The sequence below is a fragment of the Malurus melanocephalus genome, unplaced genomic scaffold, assembly GCF_030028575.1.
Source record: "Malurus melanocephalus ecotype Western Australia unplaced genomic scaffold, MMel_1.1 scaffold_270, whole genome shotgun sequence".
NCBI classification, from domain to species: Eukaryota; Metazoa; Chordata; class Aves; order Passeriformes; family Maluridae; genus Malurus; species Malurus melanocephalus.
Window position 1 is genome coordinate 437,630 of NW_026623502.1, and position 25,634 is coordinate 463,263.

General features: G+C 37.4%; 1 protein-coding gene across 3 annotated transcripts in view; it reads left to right on the forward strand.

Moving 5' to 3' along the window:
• The window catches only part of TRMT9B (tRNA methyltransferase 9B (putative)), a 111,870-nt gene that overhangs the window by 29,433 nt on the left and 56,803 nt on the right, over positions 1-25,634 (forward strand). The gene's annotated exons all lie outside the window — the stretch shown is intronic.

The following is a 25,634-nucleotide window of genomic DNA, read 5'->3' on the forward strand; positions in this document are numbered from 1 at the left end:
CAGTGAATGGCAGGAGGTATGGAAGAGGAGTGTGTAGAAATTCTGTAGAGCATTGCAGTGAGGCTTCAGGGACTAAGAGGAGTGTTTGGAACGTGGGAACAAAATATTGTGTTTGCAATGAACACAAGCCTATATGTTTTTCCTGTTTTCATATCTCATCCTATTAGAGTAATGCTACATTGCAATTGACTTGATAAAAAAAAAAAATCTAATATTCCCAATTGATGCCTATATTTGTTTCATAAGTGAAACCCTGAAGAGTGACACAAACTCAGTGGCCTTGGAAAGGTTTGGGAATATTGCTTAAAACTTTGTCCTTCAAAATTATTTAGTTCCACTTTGGCTTTTCAAGACTGTGGATAGATCAACAGGAATGTGTGAGCCCAGTTTCCTTATTCCATGCAGTTGGACATCGCCTTATCAGAAGTGGATCTGTAGGACATACTGAGGGCTTTGTGGGGGCAAATGAGATATTGCCTACCAAACAACCATGACAGAGAGGGAGAAAAGTTGGATATCTGCTAGAAGATGCCTCAAAATACAAATGTGTATTCTGATAGCTAATTTTCATTTGCTTGCTAATCAAGGAGGATGAAGTCATTCCTGCTACTCAGACTTTAGGTTTGTTTTTTCTTTAGTCTTTCCCTTGTACATAAATATTCCTTCTTTTTTTAGATGTGGGTAAATCAAACAAGAATCTAGGTGGAATGGCAATCAGAATGAAATTGTGAGGCTTTATAAATAATCCTGTTTTGAATATACTGAATATACTCAGAGAAGTTGTGTAATTGGATGGGTGAATGTAAAATCAAAGGTCTAARAGAAAAATTGAAGACAACTGTTAAAAGCTTTCTGCTCTTGTGATTGAAGGCTAGAAAAAATGAGTTTCATGTCAGCACCACATTGTCAACAGTGTTGAATGGCCTGATTACTGCAGCAATTAGAAAAAAAATTATCGAAATTAGCTGTGCTGGCCAGATAGAGAAAATAACATTTTAATTATTACTATGGCCTGTTTGTGAAAATGCTTRTAAGGATTCATTGCACTTACTCTTGTGAAAGCAAAACCATCAAACYTCCAAATTCTTTATTACTGTTTTTAGCTTTTATGTCCCTCCTTGCAGTTTAGAATTTTGCCAGGGAACTGGCCCATGTATTTTCAGAACAGGTTCTGAATTTTTTTCATCCTATTCTGTCGTATTCTGATCATTATCTTTGTCCTCTGTTTTTTTTTGCAGTAATTTACAATTTAGCTCAGTATTCCATCTGCACTTCCTATAGTACCAAAATAATAAAAGGAACACGTGTCACGACTTGCATGAACAATTCTGTGCTTGAACAATTCCATCTCTTGCAAAGTGACTCCAGGCACAGAAATGGACAGTTTATGAACCATGATGAGGTTATTAGATACAATAAACAGCTGGGAGGTGAAAACTCTTCTGTTATGAAAATGTTTTATCTCATGTTGTGAGACACCTAGGATTTTGAATATGGAGCAGTAGCTGTTAGTTTAAGGTCAATCCCTAAATGAAAGTCAGTGCCTACCAGGAAATGCCTAAAATGTGCAAGGCTGGTTCAGCCCATTTCTCTTTTTGCTCAGAGCTGATGTGTTTCACAGTTTTATTAATAAATGCTACTGGACACTCTCACACTAGAAAATTGCAATACAAAGTTTGTAGTGTAAGGAATCAGCTGAAATTCTGCATTTGCACTGGAGGATTTTTTAAATAAGTTCTGAACTGGCATAATGTGCAAGCACTGCTTTATGTTTCCGAAAGGCTAGCTACCTTTGATTCAATACCATCCTGAATCTTACAATTTGCTGTTGTGACTACAACTGTGCTTGCATATCCCTAATTTGATTTGCTTCTTAAGAAACTTAGTGTATCTGTTTTGTGTGGCTAATTTCTATTTTCACTCTAGCAGAAGAAAAAAGAAAAGAGGAAAGAAAAGAGAGTCATTGTTCTGTGATGACGATGCAAAAGGTGTTGCTTTAATTCTTCTTCTGCAGGCCTAAGAGTAATTTTGGAAATATCTTGCTTTTAAGAGTTATTTCCACTGATTCTCTCCTTGTAATAGTGCTTAGCATTTTGAATGCTCAGCATTCAGGGAATGAACAGTGTATATGTGTCTTTTGGGACAGCATGTTCTAACTGAAAACATCCAGATTTGTAATTTCAAACCTAATGAATAGAACAGCAGTTTTATTATCTGCTTTCTCTTTTATTTTCTTGTGGAAAGATTCTATAGTCTATTTTGCTTTGGCATCTAGTTTGTGTTTTCCCAAGAGGCATAGTTAGTTCTTGCTGATCACCCCTCATGGTTGAAGAAAAATGCAATGTACATTTTAAGACTTATTCCTGAAAAGTAGCTTCTGTGGGATGCTTACATAAGCAGACTGCAGTGTACCCTGTTTTTTGAAGGCATTTCTGGTACCGTGGACAAAACCTGTCAGTGTTTGTAATACTGTTGGGATTCGATTTTTTTGTTGTTCTCTTTCTTTTCTGCATTACRTGCTACAGTGTCCTTTCTAGATCCTTCTGTTTGTACTGGTTTAGGAAGATGATCTTTCTAGACATTCTACAGTATTTTTCCTCCAGTGTCTGAGCATCCTCTGAAGATGATTTAGTTTTTTAATATAGGGACTTTGAGAACCATGGCCTTAGCTTTTTCTAATGTACTAGATTATTTGGGATTTTCCTACTAATTACTTATCTCTTGGCCCCATATGCTATCATATTCTGTTAATATTTTTTTCATCTCCCATATTCACAGTGCAGGATTAGACTTTACATGCCTATTTTGAAATTATTTGCTGATTCACCTTTATTTTGATGTGTGAGTGAGATTGTGCATTCTCAAAACTCACACGGTGGTGTGGCATAGAATTTACATGTTATTGAACAGTTTTATGTAAGCAGGTGTAAGACTTCTGGAGCAGATATCCTCTCATGCACAACAGCCCATTAGGTACAGCAGGGGATTCCTTTGTCTCTTGTTGATCTAGACTGGATGTAATCCCTAGGATCACACAGGCTTATTCAGCATGATAATCTGTCAGAAGAGAGGTTAGCTAACGTGGCCATTTCTGTTGTTGCTGCCTTTGGCCAAATCAGTGTCACTCTTTAAGGAATTGGACTGATGCCATTGCTGAGTCTGGCCTTGACAGTATTTCTGCGTTCACTGCTTGTTTCATCCTAGAATCATTGCTGTGCTCTTTCTTTGATCTTTCTGCGCTTTTAGACCTGTTGTAGGGCTCTTCTAGCCAAATTAGASCTCTGGCTTGCCTTATTTTTCTCCCATTTCCTTTTGCTAGAATATCTTGTGTGTCTTAGATCCTTATCTGATCTGATTTCTAACAAACTAGGATCAGAAGTTTGAGATTAGAGGCTCAGTTAGAATGAATACCAGAACTTTTTTCCCACTTCAATGCACTATGATGTTCACCCTGGACAATACATTCTTCACAGTTAATATATTCAATTTTTCTTCAGAAGCCTGATTTGTAAAAACCTTGGATTAAAAACATACATGACAGAAAGGAAGAAAGGGAAATGCAGAGCCCAGTTGCTATTCCCACTCCCATCGTGGATTTCTTGTCTCKCTTGAAGCATAAGCACACAATTTATGTACAACTCCTAAGGAACCAGGGCCTTACAAAACCAAAGTGAAGATGATGGAAAATATTTCTATTTCATTGACATTATACTCATGTTCAGAGGCTGTTTCCTGAAAAACATGCCCAACAAGTGCAGTTTGCCTTATTGTTTTATTATTTCTTTGAAAACCTTCCCATTTAAATGGACAAAGAGAGGCATAATTTGTCCAGCTGCTCAACCTTGTTATCAGGGACAGGTTCCAGGGATAATCAGGATTTAGCAGAGGTTAAGGGGGTACATTTGTACAAGATCTACTTGTTAATATATTAGTGACGTATCACAGAAGGATTCACTTCAGGCARGAGCTAAGTGTGGGCTTGGTACATCATCTGATCTCTGACAGTAAGCTCCATTCTAAACTAGATGGCTTGATSTTTTGAGACTCATCAATTTCTACAGTAGTATTCATTGCTTTTTGAAATGTTCAGGTAAATACTTAATCTGATAAAGATTTAATGGAGGTATTCCTGTATTCATAGTAATTGTTTGACCTTAAGCAAAGTGCAGTGGAATGTTAGCTTTTAGTACCTTGGCAGTTTAATCAGAATATGCTTTCTTTGCCATAAACTCTTACACATAACCTGTGCTAGTTATGTCTTGCATATTAACTGCAAACACAGGATGTGATATAATGAAACCCAGAGCATATCTGAATTAAATTTGGCATTGCTGCAGGAAAGAGCCAGTTAATGTCCTTGTGTAATGCTTATGTAATAGATTAGATTCTCTGCCTGACTGTTCTAGTTGTCTGTGGCAGTATATAAAAAGCTTGCCAGCCTGCTAGTACTCAATTAGCTCATTCACCACGAGTAAACTAGTTTTCTAGCTTATAGGAGAAAAGCGCTTCCAATCCTCTAATTGGTTTATGCATATAATCTTTTCCACACACCAACAAGTGCAAAAGTTGACTTGCTGATAGAATCAGAGAATGAAGTGAGAGGGGGGAAAAATACAGAAATATCTATAAACTCAGTCTGTATGAACAATTGTTTATTAATAGCATCATTTGTTACTCCTTCAGTTCTTTTTGGTTACTTGAGACAACAGATAAATCTCAATATAGAAGAAAAGCCATAGTCAATGCATAAAAATGTTTGGCTTTCAAGATAWGCAGTTGCTGTCAAGCTCTCAAACTAACTTTGTTGTATATGTACTATTTTACCCTTCTACATACTTTCTTTTCAATGTTTTTAGAATATACAAGTAAGCTTTATTTATTACCTGTTACCAGTTTTTAATAGGAAGTTGTACATTTTATAAAACTTCAAAAAGAGGGTCTGAAGATACCATGTTAGTGTTMGTCTTCGAAAAAATATGCCTTCTAGCCTATTTTATGGCATAGAAGATGACCTCTTAGGGCTTTTAACTGAAAGATATAATAATTGCATTATAGTAGTTTTAGTGGACTTACTGAGCAGGGGCTCTTGAAACAGAATTTCTTCAAAACTTTCACTATGGACATTGTCAGGACAGAACCAAGACAGTACTAGCCCTTTATTATTGTCTGGTTCCTCTCAGGGCAGGAGCTGTGAATGTCAGAGGCAGAAACAGTGTGTCTGACAAGAGAYACCATCCTGAGATGGGATATACACCTTCCACAGGCCTCAGCTGCTTGTCCAGCCTTTTTTACTTGCCTTTGTGACATCAGAAAACACAGYGATTCCTCTTCTAGAGTTATCCAGGATTATGGTGATGCTCTGTTTTAAATTTTGTTATTGCAGCCCCTTGTCTGACTTCTCATCCATAGAGTCTTACTATGAATAAAACATTGGAAATTCTTGCTCCAAAGTATCAAACTTTCAATATTAAGGAAAACCTGAATGTTTTGTAAAGCTATCAGTAACATCTACTTCATGTTCTGCTTTATTTAATGTAAGCTGTTCTTAAAACTGCATCATTTTCTTTGGGGATGCTGAGATAATTTATACATATTTTTCATCCAAATGTACATCTTCTAGCTTGCTYATCTCATAGCTCTTGCATGTTTAGAAATATTTATATATGAACATAGCCAGGAATATACTTTTTTTGTGTAAGAATTAGTCTAAGAGTAAATATTAATGAAAGCTTAATTCTTCTGCCAGATTTAAGCAGATCCTTGCTACATGCAGAAGAGAAAGTGATTTTCCTAAAGACTTTTGATAGTCTTTAATAATAATGCAAATTTGAAAAATTGCATCAAGTTGCAATTGAAAAGCATATAGGAAAYGTAGGAAATCAGGGCCGTGGTTTCATTTGACCTATGGTTTTAGCTCCTTTGAAGCTTCAAGAGAATAGCTCAGAAAAGAGGTTGTATCATTAAAAAGATGGCCTGATCAAAGAAACTATGTACATTCCTGTTGCAGCATGAGCAGGTACACTTTATTCTGCCAAAAGCTTTGCTCTGTGCCAGTGAACCTCCTCTGTTCATTGGACAGTATCTTCCACAAAGGCAATTTATATAACTGACTTCCAAGTTACCCAGGGTAACTCTCTGAACAAATTGCGTCTTCTGGGAATTCTCAGGTTGAATACCTGRTTCTGACTGTTACTTGATAAGAATAAAATGTCTTCCAGTTAGCCTGTTCCTCTGAGCCTCTTTGAGCCCTTATAAACCTAGAAACATTTATCAAAGAAGCTGGATGTGTTCATYCTCCCCAAACACCCTAAGTCTCTGAGAGAAAGAAGAATGACACCTTGGAGAAGAGAGGGCACCTTCTGCTGCTTAAAGGGGACTTATGRAAAAGAGGGAGAGTGACTTTTTATGTGGGTAGATAAAAAGTGACAGGTTAAATGTTCTTCTGCAGTTTATAAGTGAAACATGAGTCTTGCTTTAAGGTCACACATTGCTTTATCTGATACTACTGCACAATATATTGCAAACAAGATGGATCTCAAATCATCCATCTTTTGAAATGCTTGTCATAAGGAAGAGGTCAGATGGATTTTATGAGCCTGTATTTTGCCAAGCATTGTGAAGACCACTCAAGACKGACAGAAACTTTTTTGGACTGCCAAACCTCTTTGGAAGGTTCCTCTCATGTTGTCATAGTTATGATCATCTGTTTGTCACAGTTTAGCAGTTATTCTTTCAAGAATGGATGGTATAGTTAAAACAAGAAAATTTGTTAGCATACATTATATTTAATATTCCATTTAAATAACTAAAAATCATCAGCAAAAAATGAAAATTGGTTCATGATGCAGAGACTTCTGTGGTGGTCTTTTGTGGTACAGGAAAGGATAATGAGCTTTCTGTTTTCTGATTATCATACCTGTATCATTTACAGACATTTGYTTGGGTGGAAGTCAAAATGATGAGACTCTCCTTTGTATACTGTCTGTGCCTTGGAAAAGGGGATTGGAATCCATGAAATTTTTCAGAGACTCTGAGAAGGAAAGCCCTTTATGAAGAGAAGACAGAAGTGCTAATTGTGGGAATATTTGTTGTTTGTGACAGAGATTTGCTGGAGGTTCTTTGTTGAACCTTAAGCAAAGTCCTACGTACCACAAATACAAAACAATAGAAATTTAAGGTATGTTAGATCTTATGAAAAGGTGTTCTTACTTTTACAAAGTACATATTTGAAAACTGTTTTCTTTGAAGGAAAGTTTCCCAGTAGCTATAACAAGCTGTCATCAAAATTGGCAAAGAAATWCAATAAATCTTTGCTTGATACTCAGTCATTGAAATTTTCCCCTGATATAAAGGAAGCTTACTAATTAATTATTTACCTCTGCTCTGGCACTTTCTCTGTATCCTCCTGTCTTATGATGTGCAAATGCTAGGAAATGTGGCACAAAGTGGCTGGATGAGTGTGGGAAAGGAGCAATGGCCCAGTCTCATGTAGATTTCAAAATCTAGTCTCAGCTTGCTGTAGGGCTTGTCATTATTAGATTTGTGGTAAGAGAGGGAGGAAAGGTCAAGGTGAGGATTTTCTGTGTATCCTTAAGTATCATGTAATTACACAGCTGTGTCCTTGTTTCCCACATACTTGATAGTTTGTTCTTGAGAAGATAATGCATCTGCCAGTACCAACATGTACAGGGATTTGTGGATTAACATTTTTAAAGTTATGTTTTTATTGTTCTAAGCCAGAACTATAAGAATTAGAAATTAATATTCAAAAATGGGTTTTACCAGTTCTCTGCTTTGCTCGGGAAAAAAAGGTTGCACCTCACCCAAACTGGAGTAATTTTTACTCCTTTTGCTTAAAATGAATTTGAACTTCAGTGATATATTTTGAATACATCTTTCAGGCATTTGTGGAAGAATAGTAAAATAATGGTCACTGATATCTCTGGTTGGCTTAAGACCAGAATATTTGGACCAGCAGTGTCCATTCCATTGTGTTTGCATTTTTGTCTCTTTGTGTGACAAAAACTTGAGGGTGAAAGATGTGATTAACTTTCAGCCAAATCCTTTTCACCACGCCTACACTTAGAGGAACTCATTACTATCAGTCATGAATTTCTGCTTTTTTTTCCCTTCCTCTTTCAGTTGTTAGTGTTTTTATCAATTTTCTGTCTTTTAAATTAGATATTTGTAGACCTTTAAGTCCCTGTGCAGACATGGTGTACTGCAGCTAAAGGATCAAATCAAGTGGATTACATTTCTAATGTAAATAGTTGAATTGTTTTCCAGTTTAACACATATTTATGGTTTGTCTCAGTTAACAAAAAATCTGTAGAATTACCAGCAGATTATAACTATGGCAACAAGAACAGAGAAGATGGAACAATTTCTTTTCAGGGTGTAATAGGCAAATGAGTTTCAGGGTTTGTTTCCACTACTGATATTCTGTTCACAAGTCAGAACCATTAATGTGTGATATCTGAAGTATTTGTCAGTCTTGCCTCTATGAAATGAACACAATGTGAAATCGTAGAATGATTAACAGTGGATGTTAAACAAGCTTGTGATTTGGAGAAATAGTCTACAAAAGTTTTGGTGAAATTTGTGAAAACATAGAGAATGGCTCCTTGTTATGTATGTTTTTGAAAAACAATGGAAACAAATGATTTAATCAGTGCCAGATGAAGCTTTTACAGCATGAAAGTAATTATATTTTTCATAGAAATTARCAATTAAATATATGCAAATTCAAAGTTATTTTAATGATAATTATAACAACATGTATGCACTTTCCACTGCATAGAAAGGTTCATCTTTGAAAATAAAAACTACTTTTTCATTGAATTGCTCTAATTAGCCTGATGAAACTTTAAGCCCTTTATTTATTTTCCAAGTGAAAAGCTGTGTCACTGATTATTGTCATTATTAATGATGACTTCGGTTTCCTTTTCTAGAGATGTTTTTCCTCTGCTGAAATATTCTGTGCAGCCTGGGTCTCTCCCTGCCTATCCTTTGTCTCTGCATGGGTTCTCTTGGGAGTCTGTGGATGAGTTCTCTATCCGCAATTCCAGGTTCAAAGGTGACTGTTCAGTGAGTTGGCGGGGAGGAGGAAGAACTTACAGTTCTRTCTGCTGGTCATGAACACTTGAAATCCTCTGTTTTTTCATCACAGTTTTGGTCTCGTTTCCAAACAAAATACTTCTTCCATTCACTTTTCTGAGACTGTTATTTTTTTTTCCTTTTCTTATCACTGAGAAAACAAAAATCTTACTGTAATGCATGACAGCTCTTCTGTGGCCACTGCCCGTGGCATTCTGTGTTTCCCAGCTTATTGTACTTATTTAGCAAAGTCATAAGAATCAGGCCAGAGTCCAAGTCAGACTGAATACATCCTCCCACTGGAGGAGAGGAAGCTCAATGCCTCAAGCTGAGAGATTCCACTGTCTCATAACTTCTCCCTCTGATCACTCCCTGTGCAATCAGCCCTTGCCAGCTCAGGAGCAAGAGCATGAGCCTGACCTCTACCCAGGGCTCATGGAAAAGTAGGGCAATTGAAGGTTTTTCATTCATAGCTGGTGCTGCGGTGGAATGGCACCTTCTCCCCAGGAACTTGTGCCAGCCACTTAGCATTGCCACTGGGACTGAGCAAAACAACTTTACTGCAGGCAGCAGAGAAGGGCTGACCACCTCTACAGCCAGGAAGCATTTGATTCATCTGCTGAGCARCATCAAAGGGTCAACAATGTGATTAGTGTGGTGAGTCATCCTCATTCAGCTGAGGAGGATCATGGAAACCCTGAGGAAAACTAACCCTTTAGAAGAGAATAAATCAGCTCTTTTTAGCAGCTGATCTTCTGTTCAGTGTGTTCATAGTGTTGGAGGGTAAGACAGTCATCAGTGAGCACCAAGAGGTGCGACAGAAGAGCATTTTAATTTCAACAGTTTATTGGAGTAGAGATGGAGGAGGCAAGGAGAGGCCTGCAGAGAGATTTTGAGTCTGAAGCTCATTTAACATCTGTATAGAAATGGTAGTTGAGAAGAAGGWGAGGGATGCAGATCTCCCACAGGAAATTCCACTGTTGCAAGCAGTAGCTCTCTTTATGCCATGAATCTCTAGGCTTTTGCAACCTGTGATGACAGGATTTGTGGGGTGAAAGTGCAATCCCAGCATGGCCTCCTGGTGAACAGCGCATACACAGCAGTCAGGCAGATGGGTGAGTATTTCTTCACTTGTCTCCAGACACATGTCRAAAGGATAGCCAAACCAGGTGACCCTCTCTTTCTTCTCAGCCTGTTTTTCCAAATGATCAGTGCCATAAGGCCCAGGATCATTCTGGTCTATTAATTTCTAACCTTCTTACATATGTTGTGTCTCACTGCATTCAYCTGGGTCTGTCCTCAAATTCCTGCCCAGTCTTCTAACACTGTATCTAGGCTTTATGTTCTTCTGTGTCCCACTGTGTTTCACCACTGGATTTAAGGACCTCATTCATGTTTAAAGTCAAAACCCTGGATCTAGTGAATAGTAGAGCACTGTGGCATTTAGACCTGTGGGTCAACCCCATTTCTGTTTTGAGGACTCCTTTCTGGAGTACCTGTAACCTCTTTTGACTGGGAAGGTTTGGTTAAGAATTAGGGGAGTGAGTCAAACAGTGTTTGAGAAGAGGATCAATAATAGCTGCGACAGAGCAGGAATAAATGTACCAAGTTTGAATGAGGAAGCTTGGCCTTTGGGATTTTTGTTTTGCCAAGCTTCTTAGTAGGGGTCTTGGCTGTGACTTCAGCGTACGTTCATATAAATAAACTACATTTCAAGTTTTTTTAGATAATYGCTCAATTTTTAATTTTTTGCAATTAATTTGCAGTGCATATATAAGGAAATAGCTTTAATTATACATAGAAAAGGAAACAGTTTTACATTGAGTAATTCAGGTATTTATGAGAAGGGACAAGATAGTTTGCAGTGCAAAAGGAAAGTTTCTGGTAAAGTAGTTTAGAATGATAGTGATTAAAGGATTACAAATRGGTAGAAATGTGTGCAGATTTCAWAAATTTCCTGKTCAAAATTAGTCTAAGTTAAAAGTAAATATATATGTATAGCRGTACTTCCTGGAATTTGGACAACAAAATGCTTAATTTTGTGAGTTTTATGTATGTATACTGAAATGAGATGCAGTGTGTATTTAATTGATATCTTTAAATTAAGAAATCTGTATGTGGCTCCAGCTTCCCTCTCAGCTGGAGCCTGCAGACTCCCCAAATTTCCTGTGGAGAAGTCCTGGCTTCTGTATTTTGTTGCAGGGTGACTAGTGACCTAAAAGCTTTCTTATGGAACTGTGTCCCTTTTCTCAGAAAATGTTGGCTTGTAATTGAAAACGTGACCTTATCAGCGGTGCCCCAAGTACTGGTGCTTTATGGTTGTGCCTGACCATTTCAAGATTTGTTTTCTTAGTCAAAGAAAAAAAATTATGAAAGCTTTCAATTAAACAACCTGCACGCTCATGCTTATTATGGATTTCGCGTTGGAATTAAGAACAAAAAACAAAAGCAAATGGGAGGAGGGAGACTGAAAACGAACATTACTATGAGTTGATAATGAACATTACTATGAGTTGATAATAAACACTACTATGAGTTGATAATAAACACTACTATGAGTTGATAAAGCCTGTGAGCGATAAGCAGCAGCAGCAGGACGCGTCTCCTGCGCTCGCTGTGTCGCTGCTGCCACCCGCTGGCGCTGCGGCGGGGCTGCCACCCCACAGTCCCACCCCGGCCTTGAGGAAAAGGCAAACAACTGAGATGCCAGTGATATTGTCTGGAACTGGGGGGGAAATARGTATAATTTGTCTGAAGAACACTGACACTGTAACATCAGTGGTCTTGTCTGACAATTGCGACATTAATATAGCTTTAATAAGTGTTTTGATTCATATTTTCCTTTTAGTTTTTTAATGGTTTTGTTCCTTTTGTTGTTCTAATGACTGCAATTGTGAGAATAGTGTATATATTAAGACYATTGATATTTCATTCACAAGAAGCCTCTTATTGGAAACTGTCCCTTTTAGTTATGTCTAAATATAAAATAGCACTTGTCTGTATAAAAGCACTCGCATTTAATACCTGTTTAGACAGTCCCCAGAAGTCCACCCCAAAGCAACACAATACCAGTGAGACATGAGAAGGTTATCTCAGCTGTTACAGAGACCTGCTCCCCTTCAATTTACCCAGATGCCTCAATCTCTCTAAACTCCAGAGCAAACAGATGAGCTTGAAAGGGTGTTTTGAAGGTCAGCATGTTTTGAACCTTTCCAGTGAAAGTATTGCAAAATCAGTATTGAGCATTCTGCCAGGATCTTCCATTATTACTGAGTAGTAGACTGAGTATGATTTTGCTGGGTGCTGATCTTGTCACGATGTCACTTACAAACATTTTAGGCCTTAACTGCCCTTAAAAATGTTTCATTAGGATGTCTGTGGTTTCATACAAAGATGCACATCTATTTCAATAAGCACATACGTGAGCTTTGTGATTCTATTGCTTGTTATCTAACCCATTTTAAGGTACTGCTTTTTTAATAAAAGGTTTACTAAGCTAGGATAGAGATTACACAAATGTTATTTGTTAGATATCATAATAATTAACAGCCTGGTTTTGATTAGCAATCTTAAGCTATCTTCTCCTTCATTGCATTAAATGTTTTAGCTCTCTCCAATTTCTTGGTCACAGGGTCTTTCCAAATCTCACAGTTGTATCCTCTATCACAGACATGGGTTTGTGTTACAAGCATCCAGGACACTGTCTTGTTATATGAGGTGTTACATATATATAAGGGGAGACAGGTATGAAGATGAACGTAGATTTTTCTGGAATCTAAGGAGTAATATTTCCTTAATACAAGGTACAGACTGGGAAACTGAATTACTTGCAGAGTGACTCTATTTTCCGTCAAATTTTGGAATACTAAAGAGTAAAATGACAATAGAATCCAACATAGATATCTCTGTGAGTGAATCCTTTTTTCTTGAAGGAGTTTACTGTAACACTGAGGTTACTCCTTATTTCCATTTCTGGAAGCTAACTAAAGCAGAGGTGAAGGATAATGGACAAATAATTGAATTTCTCATTTAATGGAAATAACATTTTCTATTTCTGCTGACATGGTCTTTCTGGCGTTCTTTCAGCATGACATAGATGGAGACTTTAAGATTTTCTTAGCATAGGAGTACGAGACTTCAAAGTGGAACAGGGTGGGAGTTGATTTATTACTCTCCAAAACAAATAGACCAGATTCTGGGTGTGGTTGCCTGTTACAGCTTAGTATAAAAGATTTGATCTTTTGCACCCGTACTGAGTTCTACTGACCTCTCTGAGACTTCTTACCCGGTTTTACAGCATGTCTGGATCTGACTGGTGGAGAGAGGTGATAAGAAGTGGTACAGGAGGGCTTGGCAYCCTCTTAACCCTCACATTATCAATTACACAGGGAGTGAAGTGCTACTGCAGGGAAAAAGATAATCGAGGTGTCTCGAGTATGTTTGGGTGTGTTTTTGGGATGGTGGGTCTTCTGGTCCATATAACAGAGGCATACATCGGTAAGGAGGGTGTTTTTGAAGTGATAGATTTTGGATAAATGTAAGTATTTTGGATGTTGTTTAAAAAGCAGTGGAAGAAGCCCCTCAGGAGGAAATAAAAGGATGCAAACAAGTGAAGGAAATGCAGGCTGACAGTCTCATGCTGCATTTTGGCGGTGGGAAGGTGCAGTGTTGCCTTTGTTCCACGGTGCGGTGCTGAGGGAAGCTGCGAGTCTGCAGCAGAGATCAGGGCTGGCTGCACTGCCCTGTCTTGAGTTCCTGAKCCTCGAACAGCCTTTACAAGAGCAGAGGCATCATCTCCCTCAGACAAAAGAACAGTTTAATGCTCATTTCTGTGATACACTCTTAATATATTGTTAATAACATACTTCARTATGGGCAGTGACTAGACTCACAARAATTACTKWCTCGACTCTTTTGACAGYTTTGYCACTTTAGGATCCTGTTTTTCTRGTTTTGTTTTCCTTTCAGTGACCAATCTTTGTTGTTTGTTTGCATGTTTTGTGTCTGTCACTCTGAGATTGCAGCTGCACAAATTATTTCACTAGTGACTGATRCAGGTACAGACCCTACACCCTCTCAGCTGTGCATTATCACCTCAACAGTTTATTCTGCTGTGGTAGAGCTTGATTGCTCTATCTGCTAAAGCTTTGCAATTAAAAAAAAAAAAATCCATTTTACAATGGGGATTTTACCCTACATGTGTACGTTATGCTGCTCTTCTGTTTTTAAATTTATGTTGATGCCACAGGACTTTTTAAGAGAGTGTGAAACAAATATTAGTATTAAGCGGAACTGAGATAATGGTAACATCAGCAGATGGCTGAAGGGTTGATTATGTGATAACTGGAGRCAAAAGGATATTTCTATTCCCTATATAGGATCCAATATATTTTCTATATATTCCCTGCAAGTGATTTTTTAACAATATGATGTTCTAGTTCAAGGCAAAAGTTTGGCAAAGGAACCTTAAAGTTCTTCACAGGAATTTGCTCCCTGTCAAAAGCATTTGTTCAGTTTCAGAAGCTGCCATCCACTTGGGACTCTCTGTGGTGTTGGCCATGTCTTGTGAGCCTCATGGGATAAGTATTTGAATTATTTCTGTGCCTGCAGACAGGAGACAGCCTTTCAAAGCACATTGCATTGCTCATGCACTAAGAGTGTTTCTCAGGAATGATGAGATAGCATTTGAACTTTCACAGGTTGAAACTCTCTGTTAGAAATCACCATAAAGTCAGATTTATGACAAACATACATATGCAGTGTCAGCATAAATACTTACTATGAGCAGTGAATAATAACAAGGTACTCCTCTGCAGGCCAATAAATTGACCGTGGCTATAAAAAGGTACGGTCAAACCAAGTTCCAAGGTGTGCCTTTTCCAGATATCTAAATTGTCACTTTTGATTTTGGATGTACACCTGTGGAACTTATAGATGAGAGTGTTACGTTGTTAATTATTTTTTCATAAAACTTGGGGTTTTCTTCTTCAAATTAAAAAGACCATGTAACAATTCCTAAGACAAACATGATTTTTTTTATCTATAAAAACATGCAGGTCTTTCAGATACCATGAAAATACTGACTCTTCTCCATCCAGTCACTGGCAAATGTATTACTGCCCATAATATGCAGTTGTAGCTGCATCTGTTCATCATAAGCTTCAGAAGAACTTAATTTAAGAATTAAGAATTAAGAATTTAAGAATTAAGAATTCTTAATTCAGAATACTATTAAATGTCAGAATATAGTAATAGTTGGTGATTTCTGTTGCTTGCTTTCTAATGTTTTCCTTAAATCTCCTTTAAATAATTTATTTGTGCCCTCTGTTGTCCAGAGCTCAATAAAGTTGTTGTAACAGGAGTGGGTTAACTCCCAATCTGGTAGCCATTGCAATATTTGGAAGCAAGTTGACCACTAAAGCAGTTTCAGAATGTTCTGGTTTCTTTGGTCACAGAGAACATTCTCCATCCTTTGCCATTCTTCAGCYTTCTCATACTAGATCCAGAAATTATCTAACCTGTTATGGAATTTTGTAATTGATTGTTTTCTTTTTGGTTTTTAAGTAAATGAATTTTTTATTAAATTAGATTTTCAGCAAAGTAGGTCATATACTTCATCAGATATATTTTTTTAGTTGTTACATTAACAGGGGAGGTAGTTGTTGTTGATCAAAAAGTAGAAATTCTGTAAATGCTGTGATAGTTTAGTAATAGTCTGAAAATAATTCCACTTGGTCTTTTGGCACTTGACTTGCTTTGGAATCCAGCCAGTATTCCACAGCTTCAATGGCTGGAACAATTCACTGCTGCAGACCATTTTCAGAATGTAAAAATTACTGTGGGTGGCACATGTTCATGTTCATATTCAARGGGTATRCAATGTCCTGRTAATTTTCCTGCAGAATCATAAAAACAAGAAACATGAATARYAACATTTTAACATTGATTAAAATTYATGGGAATAGTCATGAGGTCTTTCAGAAAAGAAGGTTTTCTTTGCTRGTTTAGGACACTACAAAAACTTTCCCAGTTTGTCTTTCTGCAAAGTTATTTCATATTAAAGATGAGATTTTATCAGKAATTACATTAATTTGTTTACYCACTATTTGTGTTGTCTCCAAACTAATTTGGCACTAGGTAASTCTCCATCTTGAAAGTTATATGGAATTACGTGTTGGATCAGAGCACACTGAGTTCAACCCCATCAAAAAATTGAATATATCCAATGGGAAATAGAATGTGATAARGTAAAAACATTTGCTTATCATAGATTGTATTTTTTTCCCACTAAAATACAAAATCTCTTGTAACAGGAATACTGATGTTTTGGTACATGATTATTTCCTGTTTCAATCAAAATCAATTTCTGATGATGACATCTTTTTTGTAGCTGAGTACCTTCCCTGATGGACCTCATTATTCATTTCCATTAAGATTTTTCTAAGTTATTTATACAAAGGCCTATTAATGCTRGCATTGTTTGGAATAAAAATACTATTATATTTACCTAGTGCTTTCAGGAAGCTGTGCCAAGGGTCGCCATAACAAAATGACCTTTTGGGTTTCATTTACTGTCGCCTGGTTAGACACTTGGCTGTTCACAGCCAAGTGAATGTTCATTTAAAGTGAATGAATATGCTGTGGCTTTGAATAAGGGCTGTGTTGTAGTTGAAACAGAGCCACATAATTTTTCCWATTCTGGTATTGCAAATATAGCTCCAGTTCAAATGTCTGCATTATGCTTCTAATTTTTGCACGCTTACATAGAACTGAACCAGCTGAGAAGCATATATATATAATTTGGACATAACTAGAAAAAACAGCGCTCCTCCTCATATTCTCTTTGAAATGCTCCATAAAAGAATTTTCATTTTTTAATGTATAGCTTTACTCTTTGTGCTCTGTGTGAAGTTGTTTTACAGAATATACTGAAAATTGTAATCAAAAAATTATTCTTTAAAGATTATGCAGGACTGCTTTTGCACTAGTGAAATGTTGAAGGTCATCTCTTTGAACACTCTTCTAGTGCATTTAGGTATACATTCTAATTCATAAAATTATGCTGTGAGGCAAATAAAATTCCAGTATTATATGTAGGTGTTTAAAAGCAAGAAAATAAAAAGCTTATGCATGAAGCAGTATCARCTGTTACTTAATTTTGAAGCAAAAATTAGGCTCGTGAACATTATATCTGTCAAAAAAAGCATGAAATCGTCTATGTTAAGGAAAATTCCCCCATTTATTGACAATGAAAAATACTCCAAAGAGTATTGGTTCCAAAGAACCAAAATACGATTATTTTTTTAACCACAAGAAGATAAATTAATTTCTTAGGATTTCAAKAATTCCAGTCAACACTTAAATAGAAATAATTTCATATGGTAATCCTGTGAGATCACAGTGTTACAGGATCATTGATGGGAAAGTCTTTTCAAAACTTCTTGCACTTATGGACAATTGCCAACCCTCTCAAATTGTGTTTTGAAGCCAGGCTATATAACAAAGCCAATCTATACAACAAAGATGCAGATAGGAATCAGCAGCTGGGGGCAGTAGAAACAAAGCAGGATTGCTCTTAGCTTGGAATTAGTGTTTTACTGCTTTTATAGCTGCATTTTGATGTTACCTTTCTAGAGTTTTGTTCATACTTTTCTACCTCCCTCTCATTGAAACAATATCCAGAAAAGTTCCCATTATTTTAATGATGTTTAACACAACCTACCTGTACTCTTTGATACAAGACTCACTTTTTTCTATTAATGTCAGAATTGCCATTGCCCTTTGTAAAGAATGCCTCATTTTCCAGTAGGGTCAGCAGCCTTCTAGTAGCTGCTGTTCACTCTCRATATTCCAGCACAGAGCATCACTCATTTCAACTGTACCTGCAAAATCAAATTCTTCGTATCAGAGGGGAAATACTCAGGTTTTGAATAGATAACATGATGACAGGGGAGTGAAGGTTAATATCTCTAGAAGAAACCATATGGCCTTCAAGTCMTGGAGTATGTTGTTAATGGTGATTTCCATTAAACAGGTCTATCTACATCTGTGTAGAATATTGATCCTGGATCTCAGTGAACACATCTGGTCCTTCTAGGGACAGAAATTTTTAAGTTGTGCTTTTTCTGAGGAAAATGTCTGTCTGCTGTGGGAGGGACTCCACCCTGGAGTGTGGGAAGWGTGTGAGGAATCCTGCCCCTGAGGGACAAGGAGTGGCAGAGACAATTTGTGATGAACTGACTGCAGCCCATTCCCCATCTCCTTGTGTACCTGTGAGGCAGAGGTAGAGAACTCAGGAGTGAAATTGAGCCAAGGAAGAAGGGAGGAGKGGGCAGAATGATATTTTAAGATTTGGTTTTCTCTCTTATTATCCTGTTCTGATTTGATTGGTTATAAATTGGTTATAATATCAAATTGATTATAAYTGGTTATAAATTAAACCARTTTCCCCAAGTTCAGTCTATTTTACCCATTACARTAATTGCTGAGTATTCTCTCCCTTCCTTTATCTTGACACACAAGCTCGTTTTACAGCAGAACACAGCAGCTTTGGTGGGCACCTGACAATCAGATATTCTATATTTTAGAATAGCCAAGGCTATTCTAAAAATGTTTGAGAATACTGTTCTGCTGAGAATGGGTCTATTGAAGTGGGTTGGGGGACAGTGTGAGGAGAAAAGAAGCAGTCCTGGTGATATTTTGTCTGTAGGAAATTTAGGTTGAAGTCCTTGTTAAAAATACCCCTGGCCTTCACTGAGCTTTGTTTTGTTGAGGAACACCCTCAGTGCTGGTATCTTGGTGAGCAGCTGCAGTGCCAGCTCCAGGCTGAGCTCTGGGGGATGAGAGCCCCTGACAAGGGGCTGTGAACTGGAACCGACCTTTGCACAAAGGGCATGGGGACCCGTGGTGCCACCCAGGGGACCGGACACTCAGAGACACAGCAGGGGCCAAGGACTCGGTTGGAAGGCTCCAGGCTTCCCTGCACTTTGACTGTGGAGATATAAAAACCCTGGGGTTCCTTTGCTCAGGGTCCCTTCCCAAAGGCACCAGCTCCAGCTGTTATTCTGTTGYACCATTATCAAATTACTGAAAGGATTCGTAGATCCCAGACTCTGATATGGAAAGCTGGGGTTGAGCTGGTAAGGAAACCTGCTGTGATCATGTGAGTGTAGGGTGTGTAGCTGTGAAGTGGCCTCMGTCCGAGTGAGACTGCCAGAGTGGCACCTGCACAGTCAGAGAAGTTTCCTTAACAGTTTTAGGGGAACTAGTGATTTTGTTCCAAATGAGATCCTAAGTAGAACTCAGATGCGTGCAGTATGAATCTAGGGAAGAGCTGAGAGCTTCATTTGATAGCAAATTAATTTTGTGTATACCTCTGTCTCTGATTATCTATTATGCATATATTTCAGTTGGGGAAAATATCTCTAGTCTTTTGTGAATGCAAGGACTGATTAATAAAGAGCATCTGACAAAGTAACAGATATTTTTATGAAGACAAGGATATTCCAAGCAAAATAGGGAATATTCAGAAAGATCAAAAGCTTGTTTTCTTCATAATGGTGCTAGGCGCTGAAGGAAAAACAATACATTTTGCATCAAAGCACCACACTGTCTCTTTGCAGCACAAATAAAAACCAATCCAGTTTATAGCAAAGTCATTGAACTGCTGGCCTGTGAACAGTATGAACTGAAGGATGAATTTGTTTCAGGTCTGTAAAATTTTCATACAGTTGAGCTGAACATCTAGTTCCTCAAAATTCTGTCCATCTCCAGGAAATGATGAATTTGATTTCTGGGAAGTGTWAAGCCCATACCAAGGCACAGTTCTTAAAATGCTAGGCAGCCCTGATTAAAAAATAATGGATTTCAGTATTAACAATTTAGCAACTTCTTTTGCTTTTAAATGAAAATAATATAAAAATAGTAGAAAAACAGAATACTGGGCTATTTGGTATGTCATGATATGGTATGACAACTTGACAATATAAATAATGCTGTGCTTTGACAACACCCAGTAATATATATATATATAGTAAGTACCTGTTTTAGAATAAGATAAAAATAATAATTATAAGCATGAAAAGATCAATTTTTAACACAGCATTTTAATTGTATTTCAGAGGAAATATTGAGAGTTCTCGCATTTATTCTGAATTGAAATGAGGTCAGATTTTGAAACGCCTTTGTTTCCTGTGAAGTGGAAATCTGAAGTGCTGATCAGTTCTATTTCTAGGGGAACTTTGTAACTGATTAGATGTGAGAGTAATTACTAGCTCTTGTTTTCAAAAATCCAGAAAAGGAAGCTGTCACTTTGAGTTCCTGAAATTACTTCTGTATGTGTGTTGCAGTTTGCACATCTTTGTAGTCAATCTGCTTTCACTCAATTATCTGTATACATATGGAAATTTCTCTTTGTTAATTACCTTTTTTCCCCATTTATCAATAATAGATATACCAAACATTACTTTGATCACTGCTTGTTTTCCTACCATCTGTACAGGAGAGACCATAATAAAATATGTTTTTTGAGAACTCAGAATCCTGTATTAGGCTGTAGTTACTTTGCATGTCCATGTACTGTACAAGAGTAAACATGATKAACAGTTGGACCCCATGAACTTAAAGGTCTTTGCCAACCTAAATGATTCTATGATTATATGAGTAATGAAAATTATGCTGCTAAAATCTTCTGTTCTGACTGATTTACCTGATTAGCCTGCACACAATTTTCCAGGTTGGCCTTTMAGCTTCAGCTTAGATAATTGCATTGACAAAGATTGTTAAAGCTGCCACTGTGTAGTTTCCTTATTATAGACAATGTCAGAATGAGTAAGGAGATTCCTGTTTACATGCATTCAAATTCTGATTAAATTAAATTACAACTAGTATTTTGAGTTATAATTTATCTTTGCCTATATTGAGAGAAAATAACACACCTCAGTCTAGTGAAGTACAGGCATGTCTTGTAGGCATTTTTACATTATTTCATCAGCACATCTCCACTGATCTTTTTATTGCTGTTACACTGAAAGAGCAACAAGAGCCCCCAAAGAGACTCTGAGTGAAATATAGCAATGGGATTTTACTTTGAAAACACTTGCACAGTATTTAATGAAAAAATGCCAGTGCGCTGAGGATTCATTAACTGTTGTATGTTGCCAACAGAGGAATCATAGCTTTTCCTTTCCTCCAGGCCAGAAAGACCAGCCCTATGCCTTCATCTGACAAAACAATGATGTGTTCAGGCTGTGAAATTACCTATGGTAAAGTGTTTTATCCAACAGACATCCTAGTGAAAAATCTGCTAGTTTTTTGACCTGAAGTTCCACACTCTATCTTTATCYTTTGAAAATTTTTTAAGGAATCATAAAGAACCTGTCACTTAACAATTTGGAAGTGCACCAAATACATCCATTCTTCATACAGAGTAGACTCTTGCCAGGAAAATGTAATAGTTTGCTGAAGCAGAAGACTGTTGATAATGGACTCAGCATATCTAGCCAGCATACAACACTGGCAGCCAGTTCTTTTCTAGATAAACAAAAGATTTTAGATGTAAATGTCTAAGTGATTCCTTTGTGCCTACATTTACAAAAACCCCAACATCTAGGATATCATCACTGGGCAATTAGAAAGAAACAGAGTCCCATGGTATCTTACGTGGCATCTTAGAAGATTTTCTGTTTGCATTTTTATCATTCCAGATTTCCATCTGCAATGGCAAAATGGTGTTATAGCAGTTTCCTGTCAAACAGAATTCTGTGGAAAATGCCTTATCATCAGATAATATTAATTCGTAAGAACCAAAGGCTTTTTCTGAAAAAGGATGGGTTTGCTGCGTTGTTTTCTTGACTTGTTTAATTTTCAGTTTCTTTACAATATTGCTTTTTGAACAAAGTTTTTACTTWAATTAGAATGAAAAAATGGTGGAGACTCAAAAGATCTGATAAAATTCTCAATTTAAAATTTTGWCTGAACTAATGCAATTACATATCTAGGAAACCTGGAAAATTAAGAAAGAGGGAGGGATTTCTAAATTTTTTTCTCCCTTTACTTTCAGATTTTTCATCCCATTATAGATTGAGGTCTCATTTTTAAATCAGAAATACCATCAGGACTGGCTTGAGGTTTCCAAACTGTCTGACAATTCTAGCTGTGGGCTTGCTGGCCACCAAAACTTTCATGGAAATCACTGTGTTTTTTCTGTTGTGGTCATTGTTCTTGCATCTGTATACTGGTGAGCTGACTGAGGAATTGCTGCTCCAGTAGAATCATAGCAGCTGGGACAGGTAAGGGCCATGAACAATGAAGAGGCATAAGTTGGGATCTACTGGATTTTCACCACTCATGTAAGGCCCAGATCTTCAGATGATATTAATGAACAGCTGTGATGACTTACTTGGAACTGTATCGGCACTGGCACTTGTGACTGCCCGTGGGAAAGACGACAAGAGACTCCGAGAGGCAGGTCCAGGTGCTTCTTTATTAGTCTTCTGATCTCAGCTCAGTGATTTTCAGCTCTTTCTTCTATAGTGAATTCAGCTCTCTCTCTACTAGCTACTAGCACGCTTTTTTATACACTTTCTTATCTCCYGGCTTCCCAAGTACACCAATCACACAGGTCCCAGCTAGATGACACAGCCGGGCACTCTCCAATGTTCATGTAGCATGTTCTAGTCTTTGATTGGTAGATAGTTTCATCTGTCCAATCCCRTCCATCTCTGTGGCTGGTGCRTCACCCAGATCGAGTCTGCGCTGTTTTGTCCATGTCTGAGTCCAGGCTGCTTTCAAGCCCAGCCCCCATGCATAGCAAGGGCCACGGCAGGTACTGTATATAGATCTCAGAGGATAATGGTATTTTAAAAATCCCATAAATGTCATGAGAAATAACTGATCAGCTTTTTTCTGCTCTAAAATCAGTTTAGTAAGGAAGCTGCATCAAAACTGAGATCAGGATTTCAAATAATACTGAAATGTGTTGTTATATGAGTGGAATTGGAAATCAAGATTAAGAAATTATATAACTGTACATGCATTGCAATTACAAAATAAGGATATGGAAATATATAAGAATAGCAGAGTTTTCATGTAGTTGTTTTTCTACCATATGGCTATGTAGACACCTATGCCACAATAAGCACAAATGTTGATTTTATATTTTYCCTCTTGTCCAGGGATGTATAAAGCACAGGGATATATAAAGTTTAGAAATCAAGTGTTTTAAATTAGACTTAGCTGATGTAATAGCAAACGAATGTGCTGCATCCAGCTTTCACTAACATCTGTGTACTCTTAATGGGTGTTTTCATAGAGCTATTTGTTTTGAAAATCTGTGGTATTCCAACTATTTTCTCAATAACCTGACTCTTGTATTTCAGGTAATTTGATTTATTTTTATTACTTTTCCTTGTGTTTTTTTTTTTTTTTGTAAGCAGTGTTCTCTCAAATGAGTTTTAGTATTGTTACTAGAAGTTCTATCCATTGAGGTACATTTATTGTATAAATTATCTGTATAATCATGAGATGCTTTCGATTGTAATCTTTTACATGCTAGGACAGCTGACCACCAAGTAGAAATGTTTTCTAAGGCTGGAAGATGTGAAAGGTACCCAGCTCAAGGAAGAAAAATGGCTTTAGAGAAAAATCTCTGGGAGAAGCTGCTAAGCCTCTGCTTTGTTAGTCTTTGTTCTCTTCTGTTTTGTTGAACTATAGATACAGTGGACTTGTATGTATATGCATAATTAAATTGTGTCATATTAATTATCACAAAAGCCTTATCTTAGCCTTTTACAGTTGTTATCTTCTCCTGTTTTTCGTTGTATGATAACTTGGTGAAATACCAAGGGAAGGTCAGTGGCTTAGGTGCTAACTTGGTTATATCCAGACTATAAAAATCTTTCTTTCCAGTGATGAGATAACCTTGATAGAGTTAAATAACCTTGAAAGAGTTTGACAAATTGGCAGCTGTAATTGTTCATCAAGTAGTTGTATTGCTATGGAAGCACACTCTGCAAGCTTTYAGAGAAGGCTGATTTCATTGACATAATTTCTCACTCCTACAATTGCTGGGATATTGTGAGCAMAGAGAGGTGAGTACTTGTTTGAGCAGCTGCTGCCAATAATATGCTTGTCTGAAGGCTGTGCTAGCTGCTGGAAATTCTGTAATCATATTACCACAGTATGTGCTTCTCTTTGGAGGCGAGGAAGCTGTAAAGCCTTAAACGTTGGATCAGCTACTATTCTATTTGCTCTTGCAAATAGACTTTGGCCAGGCTGAATTCATTGTTTAAAAAGCAAAACCTGGCATGATATTTTCACCACATCCTTTCAGATCTGAAATAGCCTCATAAATGGATCTCAGTGGTGTAGACATTTTCTGTACAAGAGAAATTCAGAGTTTCCTGTTACATTGCTCACACTGAGAGTGACTAATCCATTATGGAGTGTTTAAATATGGCTCTTGCCTACCTCACTGCTCTGAAACTATAATGCATTATCTGACCAAGATCTTTTGCCTAACACTCTCCTTGGGAGAAAAACTGCAAAGTCCTCTGGAGCAGGGTTTGARTCCTTTCCAGCCTTAGGAGAACTAGCCTCATTCATGCTCTTTCAGAGTTCTTGTTCAGTCCTCTGAAGGACAGTGTAGAAGCAAAATAAAGTAATTTCTCAGCTACAGCTGCTTTCTTCTCTAAGAACTGGAAAACCTCAAAAGAAAAGGAATTTCCAGTCTGATAATAGTTGTTTTGGATTTGTCTGTGGATTTTTCACCATCAAGTTAGTTTTCCTAATGGCATTTACGTAAAGCCTCGTTGACTTGTTCAATGGAAAAAGCAAAAAGCAATGGTTTTTCACGGTGGATTCATATTCTCCCTCTTCTTACAGAAGTAATGTTAGTTTGTGTGACCTCAGCCACTCAGTCCAGATACAGTGTTATACTAAAGTACTGCACTGAAGCTCCCTGGGTGTCTCTGCACCATTGTGCTGTGCACACATACCCTGGGAAGAATGCTAGAAAGCAAAGGCTGGTGAGGCTGATTGCAAACTGTGCTGCATTTAGAATAAGAATTGCTGTTTCAGATTTCTTATTTGAATGGTGCTGTTGTTTCACAGGCTTGTTTTGTAGTTGTGCCAGCAGGCTCCAGTACTGAAACTGAGCTGTGCTGTTGTAAGRCCTGTGGTAGATCACCTCTGCCTTTAAATGATCTTAGCATTCAGATAAGAAAATCATTAGGGYTACAAGGAAGCAGGCTTAGGGAGGTGAAATTACTATGACGTTTCTTAATTTCTGGATCCAGATTCTTCCATTGAGTTAAACTCTTCTTTCAAGACAGTAGCTGTGTCTGTTCTCCTTTTTTTTTCCCCAGCCATGTGTTCCTTAGGTAATGAAGACAAAGTCAGGGGATGAAGTTTTTAGGTCTCTTTGGGAAAAGTGTCATTACAGAGGCCTGATTATGCAAAACAGAAAAGAAGATTTTTCCACTTGGCAAATGCCAATWAGCTTTTTCAGTGGCTTAGTGTAGGAGTTCAGCATGATTTCC